Below are 12804 nucleotides of genomic sequence, written 5' to 3'. Positions count from 1 at the left end.
AACAGATAAAAAACATATGCAATATCTTGAATGGAGTGTGTAACATGTGGCACTGTGACAGAGGCACTATGGCCATGTCGTAAGAGGCGAATGACGGGATCGGGTGGTCAGGCTCGCTTCCTTGGCTGATGCATGTCATCGATCCCAATTGCATGGATCGATGCTCATGATATTAATCACTGGATTGTCTGGTCCAGACTCGATTATTTACAGACAGCCGTCGTGTAGCTGGAATATTGATGAGTGCGGCGTTAAACAACAAACCAACCAACCAACCAACCAACTAGGCTGGCCGCAATGAACCCTGGGTTGGAGAGTACTGGCTTCATGCGACCGAGGCATTAAGATTGTAATTTAGGTTTTGCTAAACACTGGTTTCTAATCTAATCAAGCTGGCAATTAGTAGTTTATCAGAACTCTAGTGTTTTGGTTTAAAAAATTAATTGTGTACGAAATAAAGGTGGGACATCACACTCGGAAATTATTTCATCCATGATTTAAAAACACCCGGAACCGTCGACGTACAGTCCATTAAAGGTGAATGAAATGACCCAAGCACTGAGACTTCTAGTATCGGGAGTACTCTACGTCTCCAGTAACTGGTCAGAGTTCTTATCTATGTATGCTACGCAGATTAGATACAATACGATGTCAGTACTCCGTGCAAATACTTGCGGCTGTCAGGAAATGACTTGCCACATCATTGTCGCATGTTCTCAGAATCTGTATTCCATTGTTCTTCAACAGGATATAATATCAGATCGCTAGTGCTAGTTCTCAAGAACATGTAGCGACGCACTTTACCATAATGATTACTCTTCATCGTGATGATATTATACATTCTGCACGTGCACACGCTGTCCTAAACAGGACAGTGACAGTGATGTCACAATGAGTTGGGAGTGTATTGAGTTGTTCACATGTTAACTCAAAAACACATTCGTACACATTAATTACATCTACTAGGTTAAACTGACCTTGAATTTGTATAGTTGTCAGGAAATTCGGTCAGTCGGCAAACGAGTTTGCCTTTCTATATTTGTAGAGACTTCAGTCTGTACTTATTTTCCCAGTTTTTGCTTGTCGGGCACATTACGTTGTAAAACATCAAATACATGTTTCCGAACCCAATAATCAATACACATACAGATCTACGAGTAGGTATCATAGGTTCTTTTGGATGTTACATCAGGAATGCATGATATATACACCAACATCGGGATGTCCGATGCAATTCCCTATTTTGACATGTACCATATATTCCTGTGTGTTTTCTCAGATGAACAATCGACGTGCCTTTTGCATGTGTTTGTGATGGGCAGGATACGCTAACCTTTTCACGAAAACCCGGTATCATCACTATTTGATAGCGATTCAAATACACATGCTCATGATGTGGTCGGATCATACAATGGATACTTGCAGCTGAGATTTATGCAACTTATGATTATGGAAAAAGGATTTTGTCACTTTTACTTCAATTTCGTTAACAGTTAAACCCCGTTACACTGGACAACATTATTCCGGACAAACCGCTTTCCTGGTGCTTACTACTGAGGACGTCTACTACTTACTGTCTACACGTATAGAGACATAACTCGGTGCCCATTATTCGTGAGGGGGCACGGTTGGCCCAGTCGTCTAAGGCGCCGCGATTCGCTGTGCAGAGTTGCGTCCCTTGGGCACGCCAGAAACCTTTGGTTGTGGGTTCGAATCCCGGTTCGCCCCGATTATGTTTCTAGGTTTGTCAGCACCATACCCGTGCTCGTGGGTTTCACCGAAGTGGTAAACGTATGAGACCTGCATCACTTCGGGCTTTCCTCCCACTTTAAGCTGCCACGCCGTGATATAACTGTAATACTGTGTAAAGCGGCGATAAACCCAACTCACTCACTCATTATTCGTTAATCCAGAAATCTGTTAATCCCTGAGATTTTCAATCCTCATTAACGGGTTTTCCATGTACACAGTGAAAGTAGATGAAGATATAACAAAGCTCACAATCACTTATGGAACTTCATTTCGTCAAAATGAAAATGTGTAAGTCACAATAAAACTGAAAATGCAAAATAAGGGGTAGTTTACCTTGGGCACTCATGTATAACGCCGGGTTCGCGAAGAGTTCAGGATCAAAAGATAATGTCTTGTTCGTATTCTACACATGTGTACATACCCATATACTTACAATATACTCTCCTTCGCTTTGACAACACTAGCGACAGCAACTAAATGGACACGTCAATCTGTATACACGAGCATGTTTGTTATGGGTCATGGGAGGGCTGTTGTTGTCTACCCTCGCCCAATATTAAACAAAGCTTTTCTATCTGAAAACATTATGACCTCAAAGAGTTATACATATACATTTATTCATAAATACATTCATTTCGTGGATTTATGTTAGATAAGAATTAACCTTGTGATGTTATATCTTCTGAAATTGCCTATAACCATTAACCTTTAATGACTGACTGGTCTCACTTAACGGCGCTATTACGGCCTCCCTAGAAGTTTACAAATATTGATTTTGAATTCTATATGAATGACATCTGTCTTGATAATCCTTTGCGTTGGTCTTTTTAAAACTTACGCTGTCTTGCTGTCAATGGATGTTTACTTACAGATTGATGAATTTGACATCCACCAATAAGCTATCTGTTGGTTATTGATCTATGCAAATGAAAAGTGAAAGCTTTAGGGGTCAAAGTACTGAGAAAGAATACACTTAAACCCGTAGAGATGTGACGAGGTCCTTGGTCTTTACGACAACCATATTCAACACAATCTCTCGAGACATCTGGGACAAGAAATAGATTCGGATTGCAGGTATACGAACTCGCCAATAAAGTAACGCGATACTTGCAGTAAGGTGACAATGAAATAGTTAATAACTCTTGAAAAAAGAAAAATACTTTTAGTCATATATAAGCATTGTATCGTGATGTCGAATTTCTCGGTAGCGTCAGAATGAACTCTTTTTAATAATAATAATAAGAGAAAGATTCATTTTCATATTATTGGTCACAATCGCCAAATATTAATAAGGCACATGAAACAGTTCGGACAACCAAGGTCAGCGATCACTGTCAATTAAAAAAATCATTCTCAGCTCCCTAGGGAGAATACACTGAGGTTCACATAATCGTGACCCTATCCCTTGTACCCCTGTGTCCTTTGTACCTGTAATCATTTCTATCAACCCTGGCTGTGAATGGCAAGGCCTCGTGGCACCAGGTGATCTTGAAGACGACCTTATCTTCTGGTATCTTTGCCCCATCTAGATTGCGATGTCTAATTTGTACCTGTGTGAACGCTGTCACCGGTGATTCTCCGATTGACGCAGATAATTAAACAGTCGACAGACGGGTCCAGATAACAAAATGCCTGAAGCGAATCCCTTGTCAAATTTAACCACCGCGGCCATCTTTACCGATGTTGTCAAGACCGGTATTTCTTGGTACCGGGTACCATGTCACCTTCGTGGTAACTTCAACGTCCACCTACAGAATGTCACAGCGGTCTGGAGCGGATTTCTTTAACCCACACTCATTATGTCATTGTAACATCCGGGTTCATATCCGTATACCATTTGTTTATTTAACTGCATCCGGGATAAATAACAACAATGAGAATCGACGAGAATATCTTCTTTAACACTCGTCAACACTGTATCTGCCGCTCCTTTGTCTATGAGCGTCGCGTACCCTCGTGACCGTGCTATCCTCGGCTATACTTACCTGTTATCTACAGCTGGCTGTACCCGTGCAGTGGGTCACATAGGTGTATATATCATGAAATATACAACCAGGTTACGAGGGAATGTATTGCAATAGCAACCCGGATTTCGTGTTTATTGCACGTCGGCGCTCTTTACAGCGACTATTGTGAATCGTAAAGGTCTATATCACTGCGAATCTAAGATTTCTTTTTATTGTCCATACGAATCTATACAAAGACAGATACATATCTACAGGTGGAAATTTACCACCACATCCCTGTCTCAAAGATTAAGCACAACCAAGGAATGACTTTATATTTTCATCGAGTGTATTTGCGACAAGTGGAATTAATACCGTGTACATTCTGTAAAACTCAGAAAATTTGATTGATGAAAAGGAATTTGATGTGAAATATATAGGTGTGTATAAGTTGATACGTGGATTCATTGACACGAAAACTAACCGCACCCATGTGAAAGAAGAATATCTGACACCATGTTTTACCTTTTTCATTCTTCTGATGGAACTGCATGACTTGTGTATCTTGCGAGGGTTATGACGATATGTCATTAATGATTGTGTGTCAGCGTAAGTAACGAATGTGACGTGACTCTTTCATCCACATCGACGTTACACAATACGTATAAAAGGTATAGCATACGGAGGGGTACATAGATACCGTATTAGGGTGTGGCAGGGTCTGTTCAAAAGAGCTAGACATATATACGGCTCACTTCACAGCCACACAACAAAAAGCGTGTGTTCAAGTTGTTCTCTGGCATCGTACGTGGTACTATTGTATCATTACGAAAAGGGCAGTGTGGTAGCCTAGTGGTTGAAGCGTTCGCTCGTCACGCCGAAGACCCGGGTTCGATTCCCAACATACATTGTACCCATGTCGAGAATCGAATCCAGGTCTTCGGCGTGACGAGTAAACGCTTTAACCACTTGGCTACCCGACCGCCCCTAATAACACAGTGAATATATCCTTTACACACATGATACAGATGAGATAGTCTACTCCTATGCGTGATACAGGCATCCTATGCCTACACGAACATAATAGTCTGGCCTGTACCAACTAAACATTGGTAATATATCCTGTACCACACGGTACGGTAATACATATAATATATATGAAATAGGTAATGTCCAGTGTACATGCCACATGTATTACACCCTATACCTACACGAATCATATATATAATACAGGTAAGAATATCTGCATTACCTACACGATGTAGGTACTCTATACTGTACACGATAAAGTAAGATCACAGACAGACAGTTTATTCGGCTATATGGCCCATAGAATAGTTCAGTTTTAACAGATACATGAAAATCAACGTGATCTTGAACATAGCATACTATATATTCATCTTCGACTAAATACATGTTTTAAATACATAGCTGAAGATTTGATAACATCTTCATTGTTGGAATTCAACAAATGAATAATAAATTGATTGTCTTTGTGTGTTATATCTCAATTAGATAGAAACTTTGATCTCAATGTTTTTTATATTTTTCACATATATAAAGAACATGAAACTCGTCTTCAATCTCCTGGTTGGTACAGTTAGTACACATACCATTTACAAAATCAATATCCTTGTTTCTACGACATATATGACATGGAAGTTATGGAGAACTATTCTAAATATGAAAATAAATATAAAACCTAACGAGGGACGCGTAACACCCCATGTACCCCGAGCGATCCTGCTACAACGAATTAATCTTACCTACATGTTTTAATATGACATTGTAAAAGAATTCAAACAAATTCAAAATTGATAGAAAACAGCTGTTCTATTGAGATGGGGTTAACTTCAGCTACGTCACTCGTCTTCCAATGACTCGGAAAAAGCGTGCGGCTTTTGCTTCGAAGCGGGATAGAAGGGATTTATTCTGCCTCTCCGAAATCCACGTGCAGCCTATTTGATTCAGAAACAAACACTTATTTATTATACAACTTGTGAGAGTGGCGGAGGTAACTGGAAAGGTAGGACATGCTTACCCTTTTAACGAACACGTGTTGATTTATTGAAATGTATGTATGTATGCTCATGTACGTCCGTTAGTGGGTTTTCGAGTAAATATGCTGAACTGAATTGACAATTGTATGATATGGAATCGGGTCTATTTGTATGGAACCATTTGACACAATTACATTGAGGGGGATGTTTTGTTTGTTTGTTGTTTAACGCCGCACTCAGCAGTATTCAAGCTTTATGGCGGCAGTCTGTAATTAATCGAGCCAGACAATCCAGTGATTGACATTATGAGTATCGATCCACGCAATTGGGATCGATGACATGCATCAACCAAGTCAGCGAGCCTGACCCCCCGATCCCGTTAGTCGCCTTTGACGACAAGCATAGTCGCCTTTTACGGCAAGCATAGGAAGACCTATTCTACCCCGTGAATGGGTGAAGAAGAATTATATATTTGTCTGGTGAGGGTGAGGGTGGGGCGTGGGGCGTGGGGCGTGGGGCGTGGGGCGTGGGGCGTGGGGCGTGGGGCGTGTGTGCAGCTTATGCATGTTGTGTGTAGGTATGTTGTGAATGCTTGCTATGGAGTGATGGTATGTAACTATTTATGTAAACTATGTTCGCTTTTATGTATTTTAGTAAGTAACACTATGTTGTATTTTATTATTTATTTTACTGTTATGCGCTATAACTGTAAAGTGTTGGCTTCCATTGTCTTATGCTAATCACCTATCAGCGCCAATTATCTGTTGGCTTCCCTTGTTAAGTTTCCACCTTTAGTTATCTAATTGCTTTTGTTGTCCTTACATGAACATTTATATGCTCTGTGCCTCATAGCATTCATTCACCTGATGAAGGAGTAAGTATATACTCCGAAACGTTGTGTTCCTCATAATAAAGAAGTTGACATCCATAAATTCTCTTCCTTATGTGTATCACTTCTAAATGTCTTTCAAAGACATGTAAATAGTTGTATTTTATTGTCTCGCAGGGCATTCTGGCCGGACATTTAGTTCAGTTTACCTTTTTATACCTCTAGGAATCTCAACATTTCCTGGGCGGTCGGGTAGCCTAGTGGTTAAAGCGTTCGCTTGTCACGCCGAAGACCCGGGTTCGATTCCCGACATGGGTACAATGTGTGAAGCCCATTTCTGGTGTCCCCCGCCGTGATATTGCTGGAATAATGCTAAAAGCGGCGTAAAACCTCACTCACTCAACATTTCCTAAAACAAAGACTGTACTGACACTTTGACCGGTATCGCTTGAAGGTGTAACGTTGCGTTACGTTATCAAGCCGTAATAAAACTCTGTTGTGTAAGTGTTCAAAGAGACGATACCCGTATTACATAATTTAAGAGACAACAACCCAAATTATCAGTTGGATGATAATTATGCCAAAGAACAAACGGGTTATTGATGTAGTTCATAAGTACTTGGAAGACGAGGTACAATATTTTCTCCAAGCTGATAGAAGTCATAAAAATGACAGCCTTAGTCTACTTTTATTTAAATAAAATATTTTATTTGGATAAATTGACAGATATAGAACACACATATAATGACCGTATCGTCGTATTTCAATGTGCCATAAAGAATATATTACTGCTGTCAATATCCATAGCCCATTATCGTATATTATGACATGATTTTTATTATTATTACAACAATTATTAAACGTAATTTCAATAATATGTGCAATTCCTGTATTTAAGGCACATATGCCACCTTAAATGTTTGCAGTGGCACAGACGTCAGTACGTGGTCTACTTTATCCTGGCTGTATAATTTTTATGTGCGGCGAACGCGTAGTAGCTCTTTGATACTAGAATCTAATTTCCCTGTTCAAATATTTCAGGTTTCAGTGTGAAATGACTTACTATATTCCGGCCTTTATGTAGTACTTTCAATGATCAGTTCTTGACCTAACACAGAAGCAATGTCTAGATTTCATTAATTAAGATTTTGTGTAAATTCTTCACACATGGGTACATACGTTGATAAAGGGCGTGAAACCCGTCAAGAAAATATGCTACAAGATTAACTCGAAACTAATCCGGGTCGAAACGAAGGTCCTTTAAAATCTGCAGACCATGAAATGACCACTCCGTCCCCACGGCGTATCACTTCTATCGTTACACAATCACGACAAGCGTTGATATTGACAGCTTTCCGGGAAAAGCTCGGAACATCAAGCTGCTCAGTTTCCCAAGACCAGGGGCTGTATATCAGCCTCTAGATTATGTCATTCCGTATAACGTTACTTAACGAAGGAAAACATTTACCTATATAGCCCTTTGTTGGATAGCGTTACGTCACACTGAGACAAGTAACATTCCGAGATACGGTCACTCAGCAATGTTAGCCTGCCACCTGACTGAGTGTACTGTTACACGAAATAATATTTGCTGAAGTCAAGGGCGTCATTGTGACTTATTTGAGATAATGACCTTTGAAGTTCGACGGCTATCGTCTATTGACTGTCGTTGGATTGGGGGTAAAGTTACATGCTCCTTTACACCAACCGGCTAAATTCACTCTGTAGTTGATAAACGCTTGGAATGTAATAATATTACTTAACATGTGGCCAGAAATCGTGTGTGATTGAATTCTAACACACCCTTGTCCTTACGCAACTTCAGAGATAACTGTTCGCGGAACACGGATGTAGGTGGTCTGTTGTTTTGAATGATTTTTTGGTTTACGCAGCACTCAGAAATATCGCCGTTTCATTGACCCTGGTGTGTAAATAATCTGGACCAGACAATCCGGTGATTGATTTTATGAGCAACGTCTGGGTACGATGACCTGCTTTCCACCAAGTCAATGAGCCTGTTCACTCGATCAAATCTCCTCTTACCTCAATCATAGGGGACCAATAATTGTGTTCCAACCCTCGACCTTTAAACACGGCAATGCTTTCAGTAAGAATATATTAGGTCCTTTGTCACCTCTTCCTTTGATTTTTGAGTGTCAATGTTGGATGTTCACTGACGGATTTTGTTTGTTGTTTAACGCCGCACTGAGCAGTAGTCAAGCTATATGACAGCGGTCTGTAATTAATCGAGTCTGGTCCAGACAATCCAGTGATTGACATAATGTGCATCCACGCAATTGGGATACGATGACATGCATCAAGCAAGGCAGCGAGTAGTCCTGCACCATGACCGTGGAATATATTTATTTTATGAAAAAATAATAATCTAGAAATGCATACAAAAGCAAGTCTAGCCAGCTCAGCTAGCTCTATTCCACAGCATAGGGAATTTTTTTTATTTTTCGAGTCAAGAAGGATATTGTGTAATATAAGATTTCAGAGACTTAATGTTAGTCTAGGCAGCGAGCCTCACCACCCGATCCATTTAGTCGCCTCTTACGACAAGCATAGTCGCCCTTGTACTCATCTCATCTTATATTTCTGAAAACACCGCTCACAACTTGAGCATAGTGCTGACAAACTAAGAACCATAATCGGGACGAACCGGGATTCAAACCCACAATCGTGCCCCAGAACACAGAAATTTGCGGCGACTTAAGCGACTCGGCCACCCGTGCCCGTTCGTTGTAAATCAAGCCTGAGACATATTAATGTCACCGAGTTTTCGGGAGGGCAGCGTTGTAAATCAATTCTATACTCAATAGTGAAATTCTTACCTTCAACACTAACGGTTTTATTGCATCATTGCTTATCCTGTAATAGAAATCGTCTTTGAAACTGTTTAAAAATAAACATAGAGCATGCTATTTTTAGGGATTAACGCTTCCTGACACCTTGACACAGAGCGCAAGGGTAACGGGAGTAAAGCTGTGATAAATACCAACAAACTGTTTGTTTGTAAACAATTAAAAAAACTTTTCTAGACGTATCCTTTGTCTTGAGCACTGCCTTTCATTGTTTTTTTTTATCTAACCTTTAAACAACGCCAGACAAAGGCACTTAGAAGCACAAAGTGCCGCCATTAATGTTGTCCTTAGCGGAGACGACGATGTGTAATTGTTGATGTAGGGGATTAGGTCATCACCGTGATTACACTTTATCAATACACGCCACAGTTTATCCCCCGTACAAACACAAGATAAGTAAGTAGACAGAGATTTGGATGTGTAGTCGTTGGGGGAGGAACGTGTAGTCGATGGGGGTGGGGTGGGAGGAGAGGTCCGTAAGCGACGTTTAGCACCCTGCCGCCATCTTTGATTACACGAATCAGCTGCAAAACTGCAAGCCAACAGATATACTCATGTTTAATGGTGGCTAAAATTATTTTTTAAAAAGATAAAGAAATGATTAATTCATTATTCCAACCTACAGCACGGCATTCTTCAAAATTCCAAATCTCCCAAATATTAAATAAGCAACCCTTAAGTCCCCCAGGTGGCCCTTCCTTTTCGGACATACCCTCCTCGGCAAAACCACTAATTGGCCTGGTGGGCCCCTGTACGAAATACGCGTAAAGTCTGAAAGCGCACGTTAAAACACCATCTCTCTCTCTCTCTCTCTCTCTCTCTCTCTCTCTCTCTCTCTCTCTCTCTCTCTCTCTCTCTCATATGGAGATGTATATGATACGGATATCATAGGCGATATAACCTGCAGCATAGCAATGAGTAGCTCACATCAGGTCGCGGGCACATGACGTCTCAGGGAATATCACACAGAACTGAGCAGAGAGTTGGAATTTTCAAGTGTATATTCTTTTGCCCAACTGTTTAGTTTATAGTAATTGGGACGAAATATAAGTTTGTGAACTGAAGAAACACCCTTAATCCAAGATACCAACGCGTGTGATGTTTTGTCAAATACGGAATAAGCCGCAGACAAATATAGCGCAGCTATATTGCTTTGGCCTGATGACATCTTCTCCAGCCTCTGTACGATGTCAGACCTTAATAAAGAAAAGTTTTGATTCTGTGTTACAAAACGTGCTCCAATGACGTTTACGAATTTCTTACTTACTTAAATTAGGAATTTAACGTGCGCTTTCCGACATATGCGTATTTCGCGCACGGGCCCGCCAGGCCATTTGGTGTTTGGTCGAAGAGGTATGTCCGAAAAGGTGAGGCAACCTAGGTGGGGCTTCGGTTTCGGTTCCTCGCATGATTAAAATGTGTGAATGTATAATGCGATCAGTTGTCCTAGTGTGGACACAGTGACTTCATCCAATTCTCAGTGTGGACACCGAGTTCAGTGAGGCGTAGGCAGGGCGGTGGCCAGACTGGGAGGTTACCAATTCTTCGTGTTCCTAGGCGCGATGTTGCTGAACGAGACATAAAACCATTCTCGACTTTATTTAATCATTTCCTCTTACATGGAGTGTTGAATCACGGACTATGATGCTATCGAAATACATGTACATCTACATAATTACATGTTAAACTTAAGCTGATGCATGACCAAGAAGCGTATATACCATGACTGAACAAAATACGTTTGTAGCAAATCCCTAAACGTCATCGAGAGTAACGATACAGTGGTACAACAGAATAATCACTGGATACCACTTTTACTTAACGTCAATTTGACAACGATCACACACCTAGTACAATCTGCATAGTCGCATTGATTTATCTCTTGTTGCGTTAAGCGTTTAAGAGGTCGCCTTCTGTCTGTGCAATTTCGGCTGACCTGTCCCTCCTTGGGATTCGTGTGTGAGTAGGGTACACATATCTGTTGTGAGTTTGTTATTCACATAATTTCTGTTTTTGAATTGATATAATTTCATTTTTATCCTTGACGGCTCTGTTTATATACGTTCGAGTAGCTGTCCATCTCTCAGAAATAGAGTTAGTTTGGCCTTCGTTATTGCATCTATTGGCTTTATGAGATCAATGACTGATAGCGTATCTAACTGCAATTCTTGTTTTAACCGAGCCCGGGATGGGGCGTGGACATTCTAGTAACATATTTCTCTTACCAAGTACTGCGTATTTATATTGCAGGAAGTTCCATTTGGCGCCTTATATAATTCTGAAGGTGTTTTATGGGTTAATGACACGATAATTCATCCATGACGGATTATCTAGTGAGAACCAAGATTCCAACATAGGAGATATTTGAACATACCCCCGGGCAAACGCACTCGTGTCAACCAAAATGGTGAACATATGAGTTCGTACTCGTTACACTTCACAAACCGCATAATTCGTAATCATTATTCATATAAAGAAGGCATTCATTTACCTGATGAAGGTGTAAGCATATACTCCGAAACGTTGTTGTGTTCCTCATAATAACAAAGTTGACCTCCATAAATTCTCTTCCTTATGTGTATCACTAAATGCCTTTCATAGACTTGATTATTCATATAATTTGTTAATATAAGCGCGCGGGGTGGGGGTACAAGATAAAAACACAAGAAGTGTCAAATTAGACATATATGGGTACTTAAAACAACATTTCCTCATAATATCCTACTTTCCCCTTCCAAATAAAAGTGGTGTAGGTTATATAAAGTGAATTAAAACGTCATCTCGTTAACGGTATAGGTAAACTGGATTCGCTTACATTATACAAGAGTACTTAATTCCAGAAGAGTGGAGATTAAATCCATCAATTCAATGAAATTCTATCAGTCAATCAATTCTATGTACGCAATGCTCCTTAATACCAACGCAGGTCGTGCCTTGTCGAAAATTCCAAGGTGGCCGCTCGGATCCAGATCAACCTACATTAATCACGAACTATATCTTTTAAATCCCTGTTGAATCCTATTTGTCAATAGTTTATTTCAAGGTTCAAGGGTCCAGCCCATGTCTATGATTATTGGCTTGTGACGCGTAACGGGGGACACAAAGTTGAGATAAAGATGGCGGTCAACTGCGGACATGTTGGAACAATGACACGAGTCGGTGTCCGAGGACACGTGATTAGTGCCGACCATAGACTGACACCTAGTCTCGAAATGAACATATTTTACAGAAAGAAACAGTTGTTATTTAAACTATTTAGTAAAATTTAATACATAAATAAACTAATAAATTTTAGAAACTGCAGTAATCTACACTTGACAAATATTATAGGCATGCATGGGCTGCATTGAATATATTTGTTTAGGGTTGTATGACAGACTATGCTGACCAGTAACGTCTGATTAATAGTT

The sequence above is a fragment of the Haliotis rufescens genome, unplaced genomic scaffold, assembly GCF_023055435.1.
Source record: "Haliotis rufescens isolate VD_foot unplaced genomic scaffold, xgHalRufe1.0.p SCAF_4, whole genome shotgun sequence".
NCBI lineage: Eukaryota > Metazoa > Mollusca > Gastropoda > Lepetellida > Haliotidae > Haliotis > Haliotis rufescens.
The sequence above is the reverse complement of the archived record's forward strand: the minus strand, read 5'-3'. Positions refer to the sequence as shown.